The sequence below is a fragment of the Platichthys flesus genome, chromosome 6 (genome assembly GCF_949316205.1).
Source record: "Platichthys flesus chromosome 6, fPlaFle2.1, whole genome shotgun sequence".
In the NCBI taxonomy this organism is placed as follows: Eukaryota; Metazoa; Chordata; class Actinopteri; order Pleuronectiformes; family Pleuronectidae; genus Platichthys; species Platichthys flesus.
Genome location: NC_084950.1, coordinates 17,387,282 through 17,407,313, shown reverse-complemented (window position 1 = coordinate 17,407,313; position 20,032 = coordinate 17,387,282). Strand labels below are relative to the sequence as shown.

Sequence of the window (20,032 nt, the reverse complement as noted above, 5' to 3'; positions counted from 1 at the left end):
TTCTCCAACCTTAACACTCCTCCTCACTGCCTCATCCATAATGGATCGTTTTTAAGATATCCGCTTCCTGTAGTGGGGCCCTGTGACCCTGGAGCCAGTCAGACCTTATTGATTCCTGCACTAGAGGAGTCATCACGGCATAGATAATAAGGCTTAGAGTCACACTGAATTTTCTGCGTCCATTCCACAACCAGCTGGGGGGAGTCACTCCATCTTGTCCTGTCTTCCAGCCCTGTCCTGTCCAGCACAGCATGCCTATAGATCCAATTAACAAATTGATTTATCAATTTTGAACCTGGAGGTGTATTCACATGTATGTGTGGGAAAAAAAAAAGAGTCAGAATTACTTACTAACCTGGCTCCCCAATCGGCAGTGATGGAAACATGACACCAAAGTAAATGCTTAATTTTAATCTATATTTAAATCTATTCCATAGATGCTGATGCTGCACCTTTTCTTTGCGATATTAGGACCCACACTGAACTTACAGGAGTTTTTATTCATGTTGCATCTCACGCAAGATGCAACACCTGCAAGACAGGGAGGTGAGAGAGGGTCTCAGTTTCTGGCACATTTTTTACATGCTCCATGCTTCTTATTTAGTTTTTCAGAGGAACAATTTCCAAAATTGAAATCTCACTTTGATAAAAACTACAGAAACAGCAGTAAACAAAGTATGATTTAGTATATATGCACCCTACTGAAGGGGACTTGTGCATTGATTTTGGATATTGGCCCCTCTGTGAACTTGGCCCCCTTTATGGCCCCGGATTTAGAAATATCTTAGATCTGCCACCCTGGCAATGGGAAAGGAGGCAATTGCTTTTTTAATCGGGTTAACCTTTGTTAGAAAAAAAGCCACGTATGGCGGCTAATTTGGCGTGAAAGAGGCAATAGAGTTTCCCTGTGTCAGAGATGCATGAGGAGTCTCCAGTAAATGTGTGAGTGTTTTCATGCGTGATATTTTCACCCAGAGACAGGGCTTTGCTTACACAACAATTGTTTCAGCTGGAGGAACTCACCAAAGCCGCACATACATCCTGCATTCGTCTTGGCTGCCTCTGTGTGTGCCACAGTCTGACGCATGTCGTGTCACTGAGTGTGACATTAAGGCTCATTACACTAGATATCTGCCCGATGCTCTGGCTCGCTGCCCCTCCTTTGGCCCAGACCTCAACATATAGGTCAACACTGGCACTCAAGTGACTAATATATGTCACATGCACAATGCTGCTCTTTTTTAAGACTGGACAAACAATCGCTCATAGCCCGCAGCACTGGTTACAGGACAATGCTCAGCACAATAGGGAACAAGCAGAAATCTGAAGTTCAGTCTGTTGTTCATTTCAAAGGTATAGCAGCCTTCAGATGAGTTGTTCTCAGTGCTCAGAGAAGTGCTGCATCTTGAGGAGCATGGGAGGGAGTCATTAAATAGGGCAATTTTCATGCTTGCTGAACAAAACACATACAATGTAAAGTAGGCAGCTAGATGCAAGGAGACAAGTGGAAATATGTCGTGAAAACAACTTCCCAGCTTTGTATGATGAAGCTTGAATTCTATACAATGAAACCAGACAGACTGACAGAAAGACATAACATGTTATTCTGTTTGAATTCTATGTCTCTTTAATAAATAGACAATACAAATAAGGGTGATATTGATACAATCTCCTACAATAGAAACTATATTTTGTGTATTTATGTACTAGCTATATTAATTTTAAAAGAAATACCTCAGTATCAATGTGTATAATGATTTAACATTGAGATGGCTATTAGTACGTAATGTAACGTGTAGTGTGATGTGTAAAACATGATGAAAAGTGTTTGGGTGGAATTCTGGACATCAGGCCAAGCTCATGCATAATTTCAACACTTGTCCTCCGATTGTTGTGCTGGAACCTTAGGCTACTGTGGTGCACGTGATCTCAATAAACAGATTCTACATGTGAATATGCAAAATCTGAAGGGAAGAGGGACAAGATTTTGAGGCAAGAAGCTTCAATTTCTAGTTTGACTGATCATGTTTGAGCAGAATGGGGTAGCTGTCAGGTAAACAGTCTGTGCGGAGAACAAGAGGAGGAACACATTGAACGAATTGCATTTTAATTTATCTGCATTCATATCCAGATAGCAGTTAACAGATATTAGCCAAAATGCCGTCTGGACCTAAAGTCACCTACAAACAGTTAAACGGAAGACAGAGTCTCGGACCAGATATCCGCTGGCTCCACTGAAAGCCCCAAAATGTTGGTAGTTCATCATCAGATGATAGGCAATGGGATCCAAGATTGGGGCATATAAATTAAGGTAGAGGTTTCACAAACATGAATCCACTGACCACAATCCAAAGGATTTCAAAATGGAGTTTGTGCAAATTACTACTTGCAGTCAAGTTGTGTTGTTAAATCTCTGTAATCACTGAAATATGGTTATTGTTGTTGAACTATTCGCTTGTTTTGACCCACATTTAATTTGTATTCACATTGTGTTCAGCACAGTGTGTTCAGCACAGTGGCCCTGTCCTGTGCAAGAACTTGCAAGGCGTACATCCAAAGTGCCTGCTCCTTCTCTTCACACTCCCAAATGCATTTGAATTTGGAATATTCATTGAATGTTTATTGATATAACATTGATTTATTACCTGACTCTACCTATGATCGACAAATGTAATATTTGATTAGAATTTAGTCAAACTGAGGCTGAAAGATCACTGGAGTGAGCACATGTGACAGTAACAGTGACTTTGTCACAGCTTTACTCCGTGCTGTAACGTCTATGTTCACAGCTTCATGCAGTATTCATGAGAGAGGATTACCCATACAGTGCCATCTAATGATACTGTTGATAATGACCATTATTCACATACACACACCCACACAAAGAGGGACACCCTGAGGAGCCAGCCAATGGAAGCAAAGGCAGAGTTGCCATCGCCTTCTGGCAATCTAAGCCTTAAGATACAAGCTTCTTTTTCTGGAGTGGAAAAAATAGGTCTGACACTTAATTAGCAAACAAGGTCACAGCCCAGAAGCCTGGTCCCATGTTTGTGTCTCCCTCTGTTCCTGTAGTTTTGACACACATGCCCCCTCTCACTTTTTCTCTCTCTCTCTCTCTCTCTCTCTCTCTTTCTCTCTGTGTATATAATTTAAATGCAAACATGGTGTCTTTTCCCACGGCAGGTTATGGAACTCAACACAAAATTTCAGGCTGTCAGTGAATCAACAACTACCCTCTCCTAAATGCTCCTCGCTACAAGCAATGCCTGACCAACAGGCTATTCTCTCATCAATATGTTGTCCATGGCTGCTGAGAAAATGGATAAACTGCAGGTGAGAAGCTTTGAGCAGAGGAGTCTGGGTAATATTAGAAGACACAGATCTATTGATTGGGTATAATGGCTCTACCCCACTCTGCCGTGGATTGACAATTATGGGATTTCTGTGGCTTCAAAGCTTCAGTAGTTAAAATCAGACTTCTAAATAAAACACTCTCGCAGAGCGGTTGCACAATCATCAGTCATGATAGAAACAAAATGATTTTTGAGCAGCTGCGAGACATCTCAGCTGTTACTTACAAACTGGAAAGCCTGTCACTACATCAGTGCCTTTGTCTCGTGACACAAAAAAAACCCAGAGAGATTGATTCAAACAAACAATTAATGCTAATGGATTTTTAAAAATGTTTGAAAAACTGTTTCTTATTTCAAGGACTTTTTGAAATGACTGTGGTAATTCATATATAACAATAACAACCAGAAGAGCATTCCAACTCTATATCTCGTCATGTTAAAGAAAGAAAAAGAAAGTTCCTCTATCTCCACTATAAAATTGAAAGGGTTCTTCCTTGGATCAAGTTTAGGAGATTTTGAATACTGCTGCTGACAGACAGACCTCTAACAATACCTCTAACAAGGTCCAACAGTCCCCTTAAATTCTACCAAGCTGCACCAAATGGCAAAACCCACTTATAGATATCACTCCTCACCCCAGTACGCCTGCTTTTCTTCATCAAGATTCCATAAATTATGTCATTGGAAATTTGTAAAAATGTAAAAAATCGATGTAAAGGAAGTGAGAAAAAATATCCTGGATCCTCCCCTGATCCAGACGTCATCACATTTTGATGGGTTCTCTCTTGGCCGGTGTCCTATTCTTCCACCAAGGTTTATGGAAATACGTTCAGAACTTTTGGTATATATAACAATTAGTTAAACCATTTGAATGCTGATTTTGGGCATCGATTACGAAGGCAATGGACGAAGCTTTCAGGTAGGTTCTAATTGACAAATAATCAAACCAGTCCTTATTTTAATAATTTCTTAATTTCAGCATAGTTGTGTCAGAGAAACCCAGTAACTCAAGTGAGCTGGTGAGTGGCTGTCTTTGTGCTAATGAGAAGTAAATGTGCTCTGCACTGCAACTGCAAGTCAGTTGAAGAGTCCAGTGTTCCCTCCCTTACAGCACTTAAGTGAACTCACCACCATCTGCAGTGATTTAAAAAAAACTGTACATCTCAAGCACATGAGGATATAATGACCACTTAAATACAATGTGAGTCAGGGAGAGCCCCAGGATGGACAATATGCTTTTTAATGCAGGGGAGACAGCAATGTCTTTGTGGATGTGGGTCATTGACACTTCATTGACATCAATTCACTCCTGTCGCAGTGTACACAGAACAATACCTGAAAATGAAATCTATCTGGAGTTTAATCACAATTTGTCATTACAGCTCAGGTTAATCAGATTCCGAGGCTTAATCAATTGCACAGTATTGACATGTGGATGATATCTTGGTATCCAAACTATAATTAGGATAATTACAGGAGCGGTGTTTTTCCTGTGTTCCTGTTAGTGCCAATGTTTCTTACCGAGACACATCCCAATTAAAAATACAACTGCTGTTCTTCTGTTACAGCTTTTGTCTACAGAGACCGAAACAAACAATGTTTCTTAGCATCTCAGTACTTTTCATCTACCCCTGTTTGTCGGTGGCTCTAAGCCCCATGAGCACATTCATATCTACTGAACACAAAAGGCATTCAAAGCTGGTAACAAACAGGGATTAAACTGTTAAGTTGTAAAATATCAAGCCTCAATTACATTTTTTTGTCATAAGGGTTTTTATATTGACTTACATATGAGTATTGGAAATGTTTTACTGCCTAATATCTGTATCAGCATTGGTCCCTAAACATTCACATCACTGAGGCTCTAGTATCTACAGTATCAAGGCAGTATCTGTGGCACAGACTCAAAATAATCATCACGTCAATGTTTGTGTAGATGAAGGAACATGCCAGCTACTGCACCTGTTTGCAGGATCAAATTATTGTTATGGGATTTGTTGTCAATGCAATAACTATTACACATCCCTCGAATCATCTTTGAAGAAGTTTTCCACTTTAGTGAACAGGAAAACACCCTGGACATTATAATATATTCCAACATCTGTCTTTCCCTCAACTCATCATTATGTGAATTCTCTGTTTGCACAATAATTGCACATAAGTGACAAATTGCTTCAATACACAAATCCCTGATGTCCTGCGTTTCCTTCCCAATCAGCTGAAGTCTGTTTGCAATGTTGTGCAACAGGAGCAATTTGTCTGAATCTACCCACATCTGTAGTTTTTTTCTATAGAATCTGTATAGGTTACCTATAGGGAAACATGCAGCTTCACTCACATTCACTCGAACTGCACAGCTCCACAGACTGCAGAGGAATGGACAGGATCAGAGGAGCAGAGGAGGAAGACGGGGGCAGCAGATTGATGCAGGGAGTGGACGTGCTGAAGCTTTGTGAAAAATAATTTGATTTGGTGAATCCATTGTGGCTATTAACTCCGAGTTCTGGAGCTTTGATGCAACAGCTGCCCCACTGCCAGGGGCATTGTTGCACAATTTGTGGCGGAAAGAAATTGACAGCAAACAATTTTTTTACGTTAAATATTTGCCAGTTCCAGATTTCTCTCCGAGGCGATTGTGGATGGATGATGGATTATTCCAGGAAATGAGAAGGAGAGAAGCTAATCTCCTGCCAAAAAGGAATATTAGTGCCTTTTTGGGAAATGTCTGGATCATGATCAGACTAACAGTCCTTTAAGATCATAGCGATCTCTAGTGCACCAGAGACAAGCTGAGTTGTTTACATCAGCAACCCATCACTTAATGAATCATTAAACATACTCAGACCGAATGAATCCCAAGTGAAACGTCATAATTTCCAAGTTGGGCAAAAACACCCTGCGATCCTACTGATAAATAAGTGATTAAGTCGTGAGAGAGAAGATGTAATTAAGACAATCTAAGGTTCCTCATGTGATATCGCATTTATGAGTTTTTCCAAACCAAGATTAGAGAGCTTTCCTTCTGAGACCCCTTAAGTGGCCCCCTAGACCTGATCCGTGGAAGTGGAGACATATCGTCTTTATATACAGTTGATGGTGTCTATTGGGACAGGAATGGGAAAGCTTCAGAATTTGTCTGAGTTTCCCTTTTTTTTTTCAAAGTAAATGACTGATGTTTCAGGGTACATATATTGGTACACAGGAACAATGTATGTTATTATTTAACTCCAGTAAACTTAATTTTCCAAATATAAACAAATTAAATGAAATGGGGCTCACAACCTTGGCAACCCTATACTTCCCACTTCTGACAAAGATGATCTGTTCACTGAAAAGTCGTTCAACCTCTCTTTCTTGGAAATTGTTGTCTTTCAATAATACAGACCGGTTTATCTGAAGCAGCAGTGGCATTACAATATGCCAGAAGCCACCAAATCTGGGCTCTTACAGCCTGTTTTCTCTGAGCAGCCAGGACACCAGACTCCCTTCCTGGCTCCACCATATTGTTGCGGAAACCCCCGCGGACACCTACTCCAGTACACCAAGGTTGAAAGTAGACGAGACAAAGCCCGCTCTGTGAATCCATTGACCGCCATACTGTATTCGTCTGTACCAGTGCTCTTAAACAGCAGCATGCATATTCATGCCCGCCCATCAGGAAGTCTTCCTCTACTACATGAGCCACGACGGGCTCCACACTCTCTCTTTACGGATACATTAACAAGGGAAAAACATATTTCCATTTTATTTGACACTGGAATATTCCTTCCTTAAAAAGCAGAATATACTGTTCAAATACAATAAGCACAAGCTATTATTCAAATTGAGAGAAACCTGAATGGGAGGGGCTAATATTTGCTGATATATTAGGCCATGCAAACTCATTATCCACATTACCGTTCTTCTGTTACTCTCCTATGTGATAATCAAATAATTCAGTTGATTGGTGCATGCAAAGTGAAAGTAGCTTGTATTTTGGATTAGGCCCTGCACCATCATATACACTTGTGTCCGGAACACAGTGTTCATGTGGACAGACCCGGTCAACCTGTGTTTACTGCAGAGCACATGGCCACAGCCAGACAGCCTGTTGGAGAGCAGCGTGTGGGTCGACTGACAATGAGCACAGCCTGGGCAAAGACCTGAGTCATCTGGTGAATTTTGGCCAAGTCACACCATGTGATCGCGGCTCAGAAAAGGTGCCCTCTTACACAACAGATTCAAGCGGAGGGAACTGCGGTGAAAAAAAAGAGGCCAGATTTCGATCAACTGACATGTGCAGATACTTCAGTGATAAGGATTTGGCTAATGTGGTGTCTCTTACACAACATTGACACATCATGTCGTTACTTGGTTGCGTAAGGAGGTGCAGATGTGTTGGAGCAATCTAGCATTAAGATCGCGAATCGTCACATGAGGGAACCATCTCCTCAGTTTGTACTAAGCCCAACTGCTGTTTAAACAAACTGCTCACACAACAACAACCCAAGCAGCTTTGTGGTTTAGCCTTTCCAGTCAAGCTCGCCTCTCCTCCAGTTGCAGCCTGAAAGTTAAACTAGGTCAAGCGACGTTTCATATAATATGCTACAGACAGATGTTTTCTGCTCAACTGACCTGGGAATACTCACGGGGTCCTTTCACCTACATTCTGGTGGGCTTCATTCAGTCCATATGAAAGTGAGAGAGAGGTAGGTTTCTTATGAGTAGTTCTCATGTCTAATTTGGAAGCATTTACTTGAGTGTAGGACGTCCAGACTGAGGAACAGCTTTTACCCAACTGCCATCAGTCTGTTAATACTCAGTGGCCCTGACACCACCCTGGACAATATTAACACAGAAGATTCTTCACTCTGCCCCTCACACACACACACACACACACATACATCCCCATACTCTTATCCATCCATCCATTATCTGTACCGCTTATCCTTCGATAATTTGTAAATCATTTGATATTATACTATTATTATAATTAAAGATAATTTTCAATTTTTCTTTGAAAGGGCTGTGGCAATTTGAGAGAACTTCTTTTTTCTGTGATGCTGGAGGTACAGAGATAACACTGTTATGTCTGTTAAATCTGAAGCTGGAGGCAGCAGAAAATAACATTAGCTTTGCATAAAGACTGAAAATGACTGTCTCGACAGGGGTTACTGCATGTTGTCTGGGAACCTCACAATTAAAAACAAGGCCTGATGCAATAGTTCATAAAACCACAAATTGCTGAATTTCCTCTTTAGTTTTTTTTTTTGTAAATTGGAGTGGCTGTTTATCATGATCCAAGCTCCTATACTGAGTCTTAAGAGTATTTAGTTTTTCACCATATTGTGGAACCAAATGTACTCTGAAGGAAAGGAAGGAAGGAAAACTTGAACAAGGGTTTAATTGAACATACTTTCAGCATCACTGCAGGTAATCCAATGAAACCCTGCATTTCAGCAAGGTCAATAACCCAAGCTTCTCTCAGCGCTATGTCCTTTACATATCATCAGGCCAAAAACATCGGGGGATCCCACCGCCTATGTTCTCTCTCTCAGTCTCATCATCACCAGGATGTCCACACATGTTTTGCCCATGCGCACCAAACTGTATCACGGTGCATCACCTACAGTAAGCAATAACAATATAGATGTATTGTAAGACATTGGAGCAACAATAGAAACACATCTTAGCATAGTCCACTATTCAAATATACAATTGCAATTGCTGCTAAGCCAGGCAAACCACCAGTGTCATTTCTATGGGTGGAAAACGAGATTAATTGTGCAGTGCCTTAGTAATAAACTGGTCGGTCATGGGTCAATGTTATTAACATTATATACTCCAGCAGACTCTATAAACACAGAGTAGTTTCCATTCCCCTTCAGTCTAACAGAAGAGCAGTGTCTTCTTTGTCTGATTGTTCTATGATGCAGGGGAATTAAGACAAGTACAACCCCTTCTCTTAATGTGCATATGAGTGTGTGTGTGTGTGTGTTTGTACATACGCTCTAGCCTGACTGTGATGCTTTGCCCTTCGCTGCGTCTGTCCTTCACACACTAAGGCCCTGTGTGAGCAGCATGACTGGAACTGTGTGTCACAGATAAGAGTCAGAGTCGAACAGAGTGTGTGTGTGTTTGTGTGTGTGTGCGTGCGTGTGTATGTGTGTGCATGCATGCGTGTGTGCATATGTGTGCGTGTGTGCGTGTGTAAAAAGAGGATTCAATGCTCTTCCTCCCAGTCTGATTCACCTCTGGATGCCCTTTTACTCTACTCACTGCCATTACACCTTCCCCATGAATAATCTAACCAGTGACACTGGCCAATGTACGACACATTTCACCACGAGGCCCACACACACAGTATGGGTTCTGTCCAACATCATGCATTGCACGCTGTGATCAAATACTCATTTTCATTAATATGCATGCATGGTTTATTTTTCTCTGTTGTCATATGCAAGGGAAATGTTCAGTAGAGCAGGGAAATGTTGTGAATGTTGCGATCTCCCAGCCACCAAAGGAAAATAAAAGGGTGGTATCTTAGCTTACATCTTCATTATCTGCATATCGTCTGCCGTAATTCTGAAAAGTGCAATGGGAGAAGACAAAATTCTGTTATTAGGCAACTGGATTCACCCTGCATCTCTTTCTCTTCCTCTCTCGATATGATGACTCAAGCGATGCTCTGACTTTCAAATAAGGTAACAGAGAACACATTGATCCCGTCTTTTTTCATGGGGTAATATTAGCCACTTCTTCTCAGGGGCCATTCTCTGTTGCTAAGTAAAATTGTGAGAATAGAGTCAGCAGCATGAATTGGCAGATTGCAAGAGAAGCTCCTGCAGCTAAAAACTGAGCCAGGGAAAAGAAAGCCGGAGAATAATTAGTGCACAAGTCTCATGCATAAGTCAGCCCGATTCCCCCTCCGAGGGCTGGGCTCAGATCTTTCATAATGACAAATCGAAAAAGAGCCACTTTTGTTCAGGGACATTTTAGGGACGATTGGTGGAAGCTATTAGTGCTGGTGCATTGTCCCGCTGGCACTTACAGAGAACATGACGCAGGTGGTTACATCACCTTGTGGGTTCGTGGGCCAGATGTGACAGTGTCACGCCACCTTAGAAAAGTTCTGGACTGACGTGTCACATGGCAGAATGGGGCCTTATACAGAGGGAAGACGGCCACATAAGCATTCTTTGACCCCCTTTATCCACAGTCATTAGCTATGCAACAAGAGGGGTTGCGCTGGGACCATTCGAGAGGGTCCAGAGAGAACAGGTTTGTTAGAAACGGAAAACCAACCTGTTTGTCGTGCTCGCCTACACCGAATGCTAATGCTGCCCACATCAATGGGCTCTTCATGTAGGGATGCAGCGGAGAGGTTCGGGGGGCTGACCAGCGCAACACAAACACACTGGCAGCACAGCGAGGGAGAGCCGGGAGAGGACAGCGGCAACCCACAGCCCTGGGCCTGCACCAGCCACAGCTTTTATTTCTGGTTACACTGATCTAAGGAATGAAGGGACAGCTCCAAATGTTTTGTTCCTCTGTTTCTCATTACATCCTCAACCTCTTCTTTCCTCATCTCTCCGGCCTTTTGCCTTTTTAAATGGCCAAAGAACCGGAGTGAAAAACCTTCAGAATAAGAAAATAAGTAAGTATTGAATCTGTCAGGCTCCCTCTATAATAAGCAGGAATAATATACAATCACCTGGTCAGTGTTGAGAGCACAACACAATCGTCTAACTTTCAATCGATCCCATTAGCGAAACCTCTTTAGTATAGGCAGTTTCCCGGTAATGGCAGCATCCAAAGAGCTACATGTAAGTGGTTGTTACATACAGTATAGCCGATGGTAGCATGAGCAGCTATTTGCTCACCAAGAGCTTCAGCTACTGTTGGTCAAGCTACAGGGTAACATGTTAGAATACACCCAGTGGGCAGTGCTATTTCTTTTCCTTCCTTAACTGAGGGCATGTTAATGTCCATAGAAGAATAAAAGGTGACAGATATATTCTCATAATACCATAAGATATCTCTAACTCTGTTGCTGAATTGTAGAGCTGTGTGCAGGGTTATTTGCCACTTGCTGGCTTGTGCACTTGCACTATTGGTCATAGGCTTGTTACCATCCATACAGCCATCAGTCAGATCCCATAGTTTTAGCTGCAGTTGTGTGCATACCCACAAGTTTCATGGAATGCAGTTCCCTGTCTCATGTGAGAACATGAGACAGGGAACTCAGCAAAAGAACTGAAGATAAACAAACAGCCAGATTGAATAATGGGCATAGCAATAGTACTTACTGAGGCACCTAGTGCTATGCTTCCCATCTCTGCCAAGCGTAATGGGATTTCTTGAGTTTAAATGCACTTCACTCACTGTTGAGCCAGTAGGAAGCTAAACTATTGATCCACAAACAATTTGGCTGTCCAGCTGTCCAGAGAGGGGGAAAACAGGACGCCCCTAAATGTCTAATGAGGCTTCCAAAGAGCTCAGCTTCCTCTGTATTCGTCCCATGTGCCAGGAGGCCATTGCTTTCAGGCTCTCACCACGATGAGTCCATACATGTCTCATACATGCAACCACAGAAGACTATGGAGGCCTGTCGGCTTAAAAAAGTTCCACCTCTCACTAAGGATATTTTTGATTAGTGTAAGAATCCCCATTGACCCTACCAGTCTCTCATATTCAACACACAGCTGGTAAAAGGTTCATGACTCTGGTTTAGTATGCTACAGGCGTAACAGAGCTGAGCCGTCAACCACTAACAGCATTAATCATTATCACTATAAGGAAACATAGGCTGGGTTAGCATGGAGTACAACATAACTATACATGAAAGATGATGGATGAGCCTCACATCCTCAACTAGCCTATAGATATTCTTGTGTTCTGCAAAGGCTCCAAGCACCATAGCAACAGGCTTTGCTCTAAGGCCCCAAGAGTGGCTTGGCCGACCGTGGAAGACGCTTTCATACCTAATTGGATAGTTCCCGGCGCCATCGGGCTTGTTCTCTATCCCCAGCACTGTAAGATAACAGCTCAAGCAGTTGAAACTATGGTAAACTTCCACATCCCCATGATGAACACAGATTTAATAGGATTAAATCCAAAACAATGTAGCCCATTACTGGGAATATCAATGATGAAGGGCACAGAGGTAATCTAATCTTGAAAAAGCTGCTAAGCACTAGCTTTCATATGCAGATTATGGATAAATTACAATATGTCAGCGGGGACACAGTTGTATAGGTAAGACTTTGCAAGCAACAAAGGTAATTATTTCAGTACTGACCTTTTTAAATCAACCCAAACTATTTTCACATACCATATGAATATGGTATTTCTCACATGAGCACCATCTCTCATTGATTTTATCTGCACTTAATAATATGCTTTGAAACACCATGAAATTCATTAAAGACGATTTTACTCATCGAGTACAGACGTTTCTCTACATTAGTGCGCTGTGTCTGAAACGACAAGAGAATAATCAGACACAGATTTTCAAATTGCATTAAAATGCAAGTCATCTCTTACAGGACCACAACAACAGCATGTATTGTTGTCTGACTGCAAAGCTTCTCAACAGGCCTGTAAACAACACTATATCCAACTGAAGCTATAAGGCTGCAAAAACAGATGGCTCAAGGCTCCCATGTGAGAGTTTGGTCCACTGTGTGTAACACAATATTCTGCCTCAGTGCAATGTTAAACAAATTCACAGGAGGTAATCTGACACTTTGAGGAGGACTTTAATTAAGACACCATCCCTTTAAGATGCTTTAAATTGACTTTAGTAAATCAGGGGAAACGCTGTCTGAACGTATTGACCTTGCAGTCCTGTGACTTTTACTTCTCATCAATAAATATAAAACTTGCTTAATCAAATGAATTATATTTGATTGTTTTTGCTATTGCATGTTTATTTTATCCATTTCCCTGCCAATATTTTCAAATGATGTATTATTTTATCTGCTGTCTTTTTTTTCATTAGATATTTTACATATTGTGCTATGTTTGATTTTAAATGACTTTTGTAATAATATGCTTGTTGTTGTTTTTTGTCCTCTTCATGAAGCACTTGTGACAGCTGTTGGAAAAGTGCTCTATAAATAAACTTAGCATTTAGTACTGGCTAACAACAGCAGAAATACAGTTAGTTATTTAATACAGTTAGTTATTTAGTGAGTAAATAACTTGCTGAGCCTAATTGCATCCCAGGAAAGATAGAAAAGGTTTGCCCTGCTCATAGGCACAAAAACAATTGTCTATGCTGACACTGAAATGAAGGAAGTCAAATATTATCATGAACATTTTAAATGGATGATTGTGGTTTAAACTGCAATTAGCAGGCGAAGGGCACTCAGTTGTAATCTCCTTCTAATTGAGTCCGTAAATCCCGAAAGGTTTTCTTTGATTGTAAAGTCTAAAAATACCTCAGAGAAAACCAAGCAACGAATCAGAGAAAAAGACGATGAAAATCTTGTCAGACGTAACCTAGTTACAGACTCTAACTGTTCCTAAATATAGCAAGAATCCACTCAATATTTCTAAACCTCCAGATGGCCTGCAACCAGACAACAGAGAGTTTAATGTCAAAATAAGGTAACGTACCTTGTTTCAAAATCACATGACAGAATATCATGTCATGTATCCAGTGTAAATAATAGATCTTAACTTGCTCCAGCAGGCCAATGACGAAACCCCTGTCAGTGAACCTGATTCATCCACCCAACGCGTGATAACAATCTGATGACTTTGATCAAAGTCGTTCTATTTCCCCAATGAATGGCGAGGCGAGATAGCAGGCGATTTCAGAACACTAGTGCTCGTCCATTTCACATTATCTAAATGGAAACACAGTAATCCGATTTTTGAAAAAAGGCATCACTTTGGCAAATTGACAAAACGGAGGAAGCATGCGAGTCACTGAGGATGCAGGACTCACTATCAACAAACAAAATCACCCTGATAAAGAAAAGTGGAACGGATCAAATGTTCTGTCATGAAAGGCAAGTTGTATCTCCAGGACAGCACAATGACTCAATGTTTTCTATAGCCAATCCGTTTCTTCAGGAACTTTTTTTTTTACCATGTCATTAAACTAATAATATCTTTGTCTGCGAGCTTTAAGGCTATAAATAGACAAAAGGCAATTCGTCTTGTGTGCTGTGAATGACTTTTAACCATTTTACGAGCATATTTACAACAAAGTGCTTGTCAACTGGTAACTGTAGTTTGCGAGTTTGTCTTCCTAGATAGAATTGCAACAAAAAACTAGTAAGTAAGGACTTCTTCAGCAGTTATTCACTACTGGTAAATGTGAGATGTTAATGTTGCATGTCCTGAAACAAGGAAGCTTGGGCTGACGGTCATGTGCATGGCTTGATGGGTTTGCGTGGGGGAAATTCTACGAATGGTGAAACAAACAGTAAACTATAACGACAAATTGAGTTTTCAACGCGACATCCTGGGGACAGTGAACATAGCACAGTTTGTATCTTTAGTGGGATACAAACGTGCACTGTGCCTGGGAGTTTTTCCCCCCATTTAGCTCTGTCTACACGCATAAGATCTATGGGTCACGTGCATTGCAGAGAGCGGGAGCAGTCCACAGTGGGAGAATCAATTGCAGACGCTCTATTCAGATAGCCGGGGACGGCAGATGGGGACTGAGGCCTTTTCTCTTCCTCAGGCATAAACAGAGGAGTGGTCTGTCTCCGGGCAAACACAGAAGACGTCATGTCTCTGCCTCGCTACCGTACCATTAGTGGATCTCCCCCATTGATCACCGGCTCGTAAATTGCTGAGCAACTTGAAGGAAGCATCGAGACGAGAGCAGCGCACGTCTTGTCAGCAGGAGAGAAAACTACGGCGGCAGCAATACAGGCTGGTGTGTATCTGTGTGTGTGTGTTTCATGCGCCTCGTCCTGCTTTGTCCTCATAGAGCGTTCACTTTAACAATTAAACAAGTCTAGGTGACGTATTCCATCCAGCACGACTGACGGTGCATTCAATGCCACAGAACAGCGCCTGACAAACAAGCCCCGCTGATGCCAAATGCAAATGCTGCCAATCAGTTTAGAGCCTTTTTGAATTGATCTTCCTTTATTCAACTGGTTCGTTGGCTCTTCGCCTAAGATTTAGTCGCCCAGGGTTCTGAAGGACATCTGTAACAAATCTAATCGCCGAAAATGACTCTAAAATTACCTTGATCTTTGCTGGGAAACATCCAAGATTCTGCTTTGTGCATTCTGGTTGAACTGACACAGTGGTGTTTGAAGGAGATGGGCGAATTAAAAATGCATTGTCTGGCTGAATATATATTTATATATATATAAAGAAATCTTTGTGCATGGGAAAGGTTCACAGTGAGGTTTTATACACAAGAATCTCACCCATGTATTCATGTTCATACTTCACATGCTGGCTGAAGTGAAGATGTGGAGGCTGAAAGCTCATGTGTCCGCCACAGGTGAGGTTACCCTGACTACCTCAACCCATGACTGAGTGGAGTATGAGACTGAAGAGGAAGAAGTAAGTGTACAGTTGAGTCATTTGAATGTGACACTAATGGAGGCTGAAGCTGTAGCCTCGACATGCATCACAGAGCAGCCACATCTGACAGGCTATACTGTATTATGTAAAACGCAATTCTGTCCAATGTGCTGGTAAGGGAGCGTCCTTCTTTTTTAGTGAAAATTCAAAACTCCACTCTCGTTGGATGGCGAGGGGAGATACAAACTCAAGATGCTGCTCGGCACGCAGCAGGTTAGCCTACTTCTGAGGCGAGCAAATTCATTCACCTAGCATGAAGGAGAGGGTCTGTCCTCGGGGGGTGCGCGGGACGGCAGCACAGGATGCATTAACAGCAGCCAGGCTTACAAGATTCATAAAGTGCTTCCCCTGACAGGCAGCCACGGAGTCCCGCTGACATTGTGTGCCACCTTTATGGCTCTGATTTAGTCCGAACAAACACACTGGCTGGAATCTCACACTGTCATGACGTTGAAGTGCAAAAACAAACCCCAGTAAAAAAAAGGGGGGCGATGATTAAAGATCTTTTAGTGCCCAGTAACCCCCAAAACAATTCATAAACCTGCATTATATGTTAACCGGAGACCAGAAATCCAAGAGAGCAGGCCAAGCGCTACCCCACTGATGTGCACACAACAAACACGCCCATTAAATGCAACTTTCCCTTCTAGTTGGCTTGTGTTGATTTCAGTGAATCCCTATTACAAGCCTAAATCATACTCTGCTGTCTGTCGTGTTGCCCAGAGCCGTGCACTCAAGTCATTACGGCACCGCATCATGAAGACTAAAGGTGTCGAAAGCCGTTACCTGATGCAGTGGTCACATATATCTGTAAGTCTTGAGTTACAGACAATTTTCACAATAAAGCTCCTTAACAGTGACCAGTCAGCAAAGATGGTCCACCGTGCAGTGTCCTATCATCCGGACAGATCTAAATAAGTGGTTCTACAACACAGGTCGGTCTGCAAACACTGACACTTGTTTATCCATTCAAATGATCATGATATATGACTTATCTGTGTTTCAAGACCTCTTTCTTGTGTTGTTCTTTAACATTTGTTGATCTTCTGTTATTTTAGAACACAAGACAAGATGGTGAATATCCCTTGTATGTCTGGAGGTCCTCCGCTCTAGCTTAGTGTCATCAGGTCTTTTCGCCTTTTAACCATAAGACTCTTCTTCTAAAGCAGCTCCACCACAGGTTGGGTGTGTGTCCTTAACATCTTGGGGCCCGGTTGGGGTCTGTCCTCCTGATCCACAGCCAGTAGGTGCAGCGCTCTGCAATCCCTGATGCTTCTTTTTGTGTCTGTGGATTCCAATGGGTCTTTGAGCCACCTGATGGTGGATGTTGCAAATCCCTGCAGCCAACCCTCACACCAAAACTTAACAGACGTGCAAAAATATATCTAATTATTTATAGCCCATATTCACAAATCACAATTTGTCTCATATAGGATTTAACAAAGTGTGACACACTCTAATTGCCAATGTAATGTTTTAGCATCTAAATAATCCCATGTGGGATTGGCAATCTCCCCTGAAAGTACCCAAGCCTTACTTTGACAGCATGTAGTTTGAGCAGCTTCCCTCCCTCCACTACAGCCTGGTGTGTGTGTGTGTGTGTGTGTGTGTGTGTGTGTGTGGGTGGGTGTGTGTGGACGCGCCCATGACCCCTTCTCCTGCACCTGACACCCGGACTCCACCAGCCCTGCGATGGGCCATACCTGAGGAGGACAGAGCCGGACCACATGCCTCCATCCACCGCTAAGCATCAGGACATGCGTCTGAGCTCCAGCTCGGAGCAGAGTGTTTACAGCCCCCTGATCTCGGCTGTGGACGGTCGGTGTGAGGGGGCGCCATCAGGCTCCGTGGCCTCTTGTGATGTCTGATCACAGCCGAATTTAAACCCCACACTCACTTACACAGCTGATGGATGTGTTGCATTGAAACATCCCTAAACGATCTCACCTATAAGGAGCATCGGGACGTTCTCTGGGGGGGAGCTGGGTGGAGAGAAGCGCGCGCCAGGATGTGCTGCAGATCACGTAACATGCAGCCTCACCCCCGCCACGATAAGTCAAAAACACACGGCGTGTCCCCGTGTGATATTTCAACACACACATGCAACACGCAGCGTGTCTCTACCCCGGTCTCCAACCAGCCTGCATTGCGGAGGGCTGCTGCACTAAGCTCCTTCACGTCCGCACATCGCACTCTGTAAACAACACTGATTCCACAGCTGTCAAACCGCGCGGACCCGGCGCCTGTATTGATGAGGTTTAAAATGAAAACCCCACGGTTGTGTGTCGGTGTGTGTGTGTGTGTGTGTGCGGTGCTGGTCGTGTCCTTACCCTCCGGTAGTGTCCGTCCGTCTCCGTTCGTCCTTCACGATGCTCACACCTGCTCAGCACCGCATCACCGGGCGCTCAGAGCGGAGAGAGGAGACTGACGGAGTCGCGGTCCCGCACCCGAGGATGGGATGGAGGGATGTCAACTTAGGGGGGCGCTAGACCCGCCTGTTCCCCGGGAGCAGAGAGCTGTGAGTCCCACTGAAGTGTACCCGGGTTCCCCCTGAGCTCCGCCTCGGGTTCCACAGCATCACGAACATAAAAAAAAAAAAAAAATGTGTGTGTGTGTGTGTGTGTGTGTGTGTGTGTGTGTGTGTGTGTGTGTTTGTTTGTGTGGAGGTTAATATCTCCTACTCTACACCCTTAAGTTGTAAAAAAGATGTATATAGATTGTTATCTTGTAAAAACTTTGACCTCATGGTTTTAATGGCAGTGCAGCTTTAATGTGCATTAGCCATCATCAAATTGCTTTGCTACTACAATTTCCAAAGTGTCCTTATTCATGATCATGTCAACTCTTTATTCTTCTCATAAACCTCATTTCCCTCTGTCCTTTTTAATGTAATTTACATGTAACTTGATGGAAAGACTACATATCTGCTTTTACATATACACTAGTTAAATGAGTTGAAAATGTTAGGGTTAGGCTAGCTCTTACCCTTATGTCAACCTAGCTAATGCTTAACTAATATGGATTTGCCAACGTGAGTTTGAGTTCCACTGTTGGACTTAATGAATACATTATCATTAGAATTGCTGAGTTAAGTGTTAATTCTACATAATTTCACCAAAATTCTACTTGTGTAAAGTACTTAAGTAAATGTTCTCATTGTCTTGAAGTCCTATCCACATTATTTATAACGGGTGCACCATAAGGAAAATCTGTTAAATGATTAAATGTATTTTTAGGGCCCGTCCACTGACAGACAGGCAGGCCCTAGTGAAATTGAACAGCTCTATGTGTCAATATTTCCTCAGTCATTGTTTATTTTTTCAGGCAAAAGGCAAAATGCATGCAACGCTTCAAAATGCATGTGCTCAGGCCCGCTCCATGCTGCTTTGCAGTCATAGAAATTTTATTTTATTTTATTTTACTTTTTAATCTTACATTCTTGCCTCCCATTTGTCCCAATAGCAGCTACCCAACAAACACTCAACTTCTCGCCACATTGTATTTTGACCTGTTTTAGTCTTACTGCATTCTTTCTTACTGCATTACACACCATTCATATGCTTCTGGCAGGAAATCTTACCCAAGGTCACTTTGGGGATCGAACCACTGACCTTCTGCTCTACCTCCTGAGGCACAGCAGCACCAAAGGCTATTAATGCCTTTCAACCACTGCTTCAGTGTAAACTAAGGTTATCATTGCTGATTTATCTGCAAGATATTTATATTTAGGAGGGTTTGTTCAACAGGTAAAACCATATATATATGTTATGTTATTATTCCCTGAAGCTACAAACCTTCAAGCAAAATCGCCTCAACAGAAATTTCTACTGTTATGATTGTGTATTGTCCAGACTTCAGACGGAGATTTTCAAACACGAGCGGATAAATTGATCTGCATGACAAGAGAAAATGAGAAAGGAGTGTGGCTCCAGCCTGCTTGTTATCCATCAGCCTGTTCTTCATCCCTCAGATATCAGAAGGGCACCTCTACTAATTACAACGCCTGGCCCATGTGTCAGTCCAAACATGAGACCATCTCAATCCCCAGGGATTAGATTTAAATCTTGGCTGTAAACACCACACTGCAAAATATCTGCTGCGACGCATAAATAATGCAGGAATCTTTGAGAAAG

At 42.4% G+C, this 20,032-nt stretch overlaps 1 protein-coding gene across 1 annotated transcript in view; it reads right to left on the bottom strand.

Annotated features, from left to right (window-relative positions):
• The window catches only part of LOC133955615 (contactin-1a-like), a 70,028-nt gene extending 51,652 nt beyond the window's left edge, over positions 1 to 18,376 (bottom strand). Inside the window, exon 1 of the mRNA XM_062390536.1 lies at positions 18,230 to 18,376. The gene's annotated coding sequence lies outside the window, so the exon portion shown is untranslated. The remainder of the gene's footprint in view (positions 1 to 18,229) is intronic.
• Between the last annotated feature and the right edge of the window lie 1,656 nt (positions 18,377 to 20,032).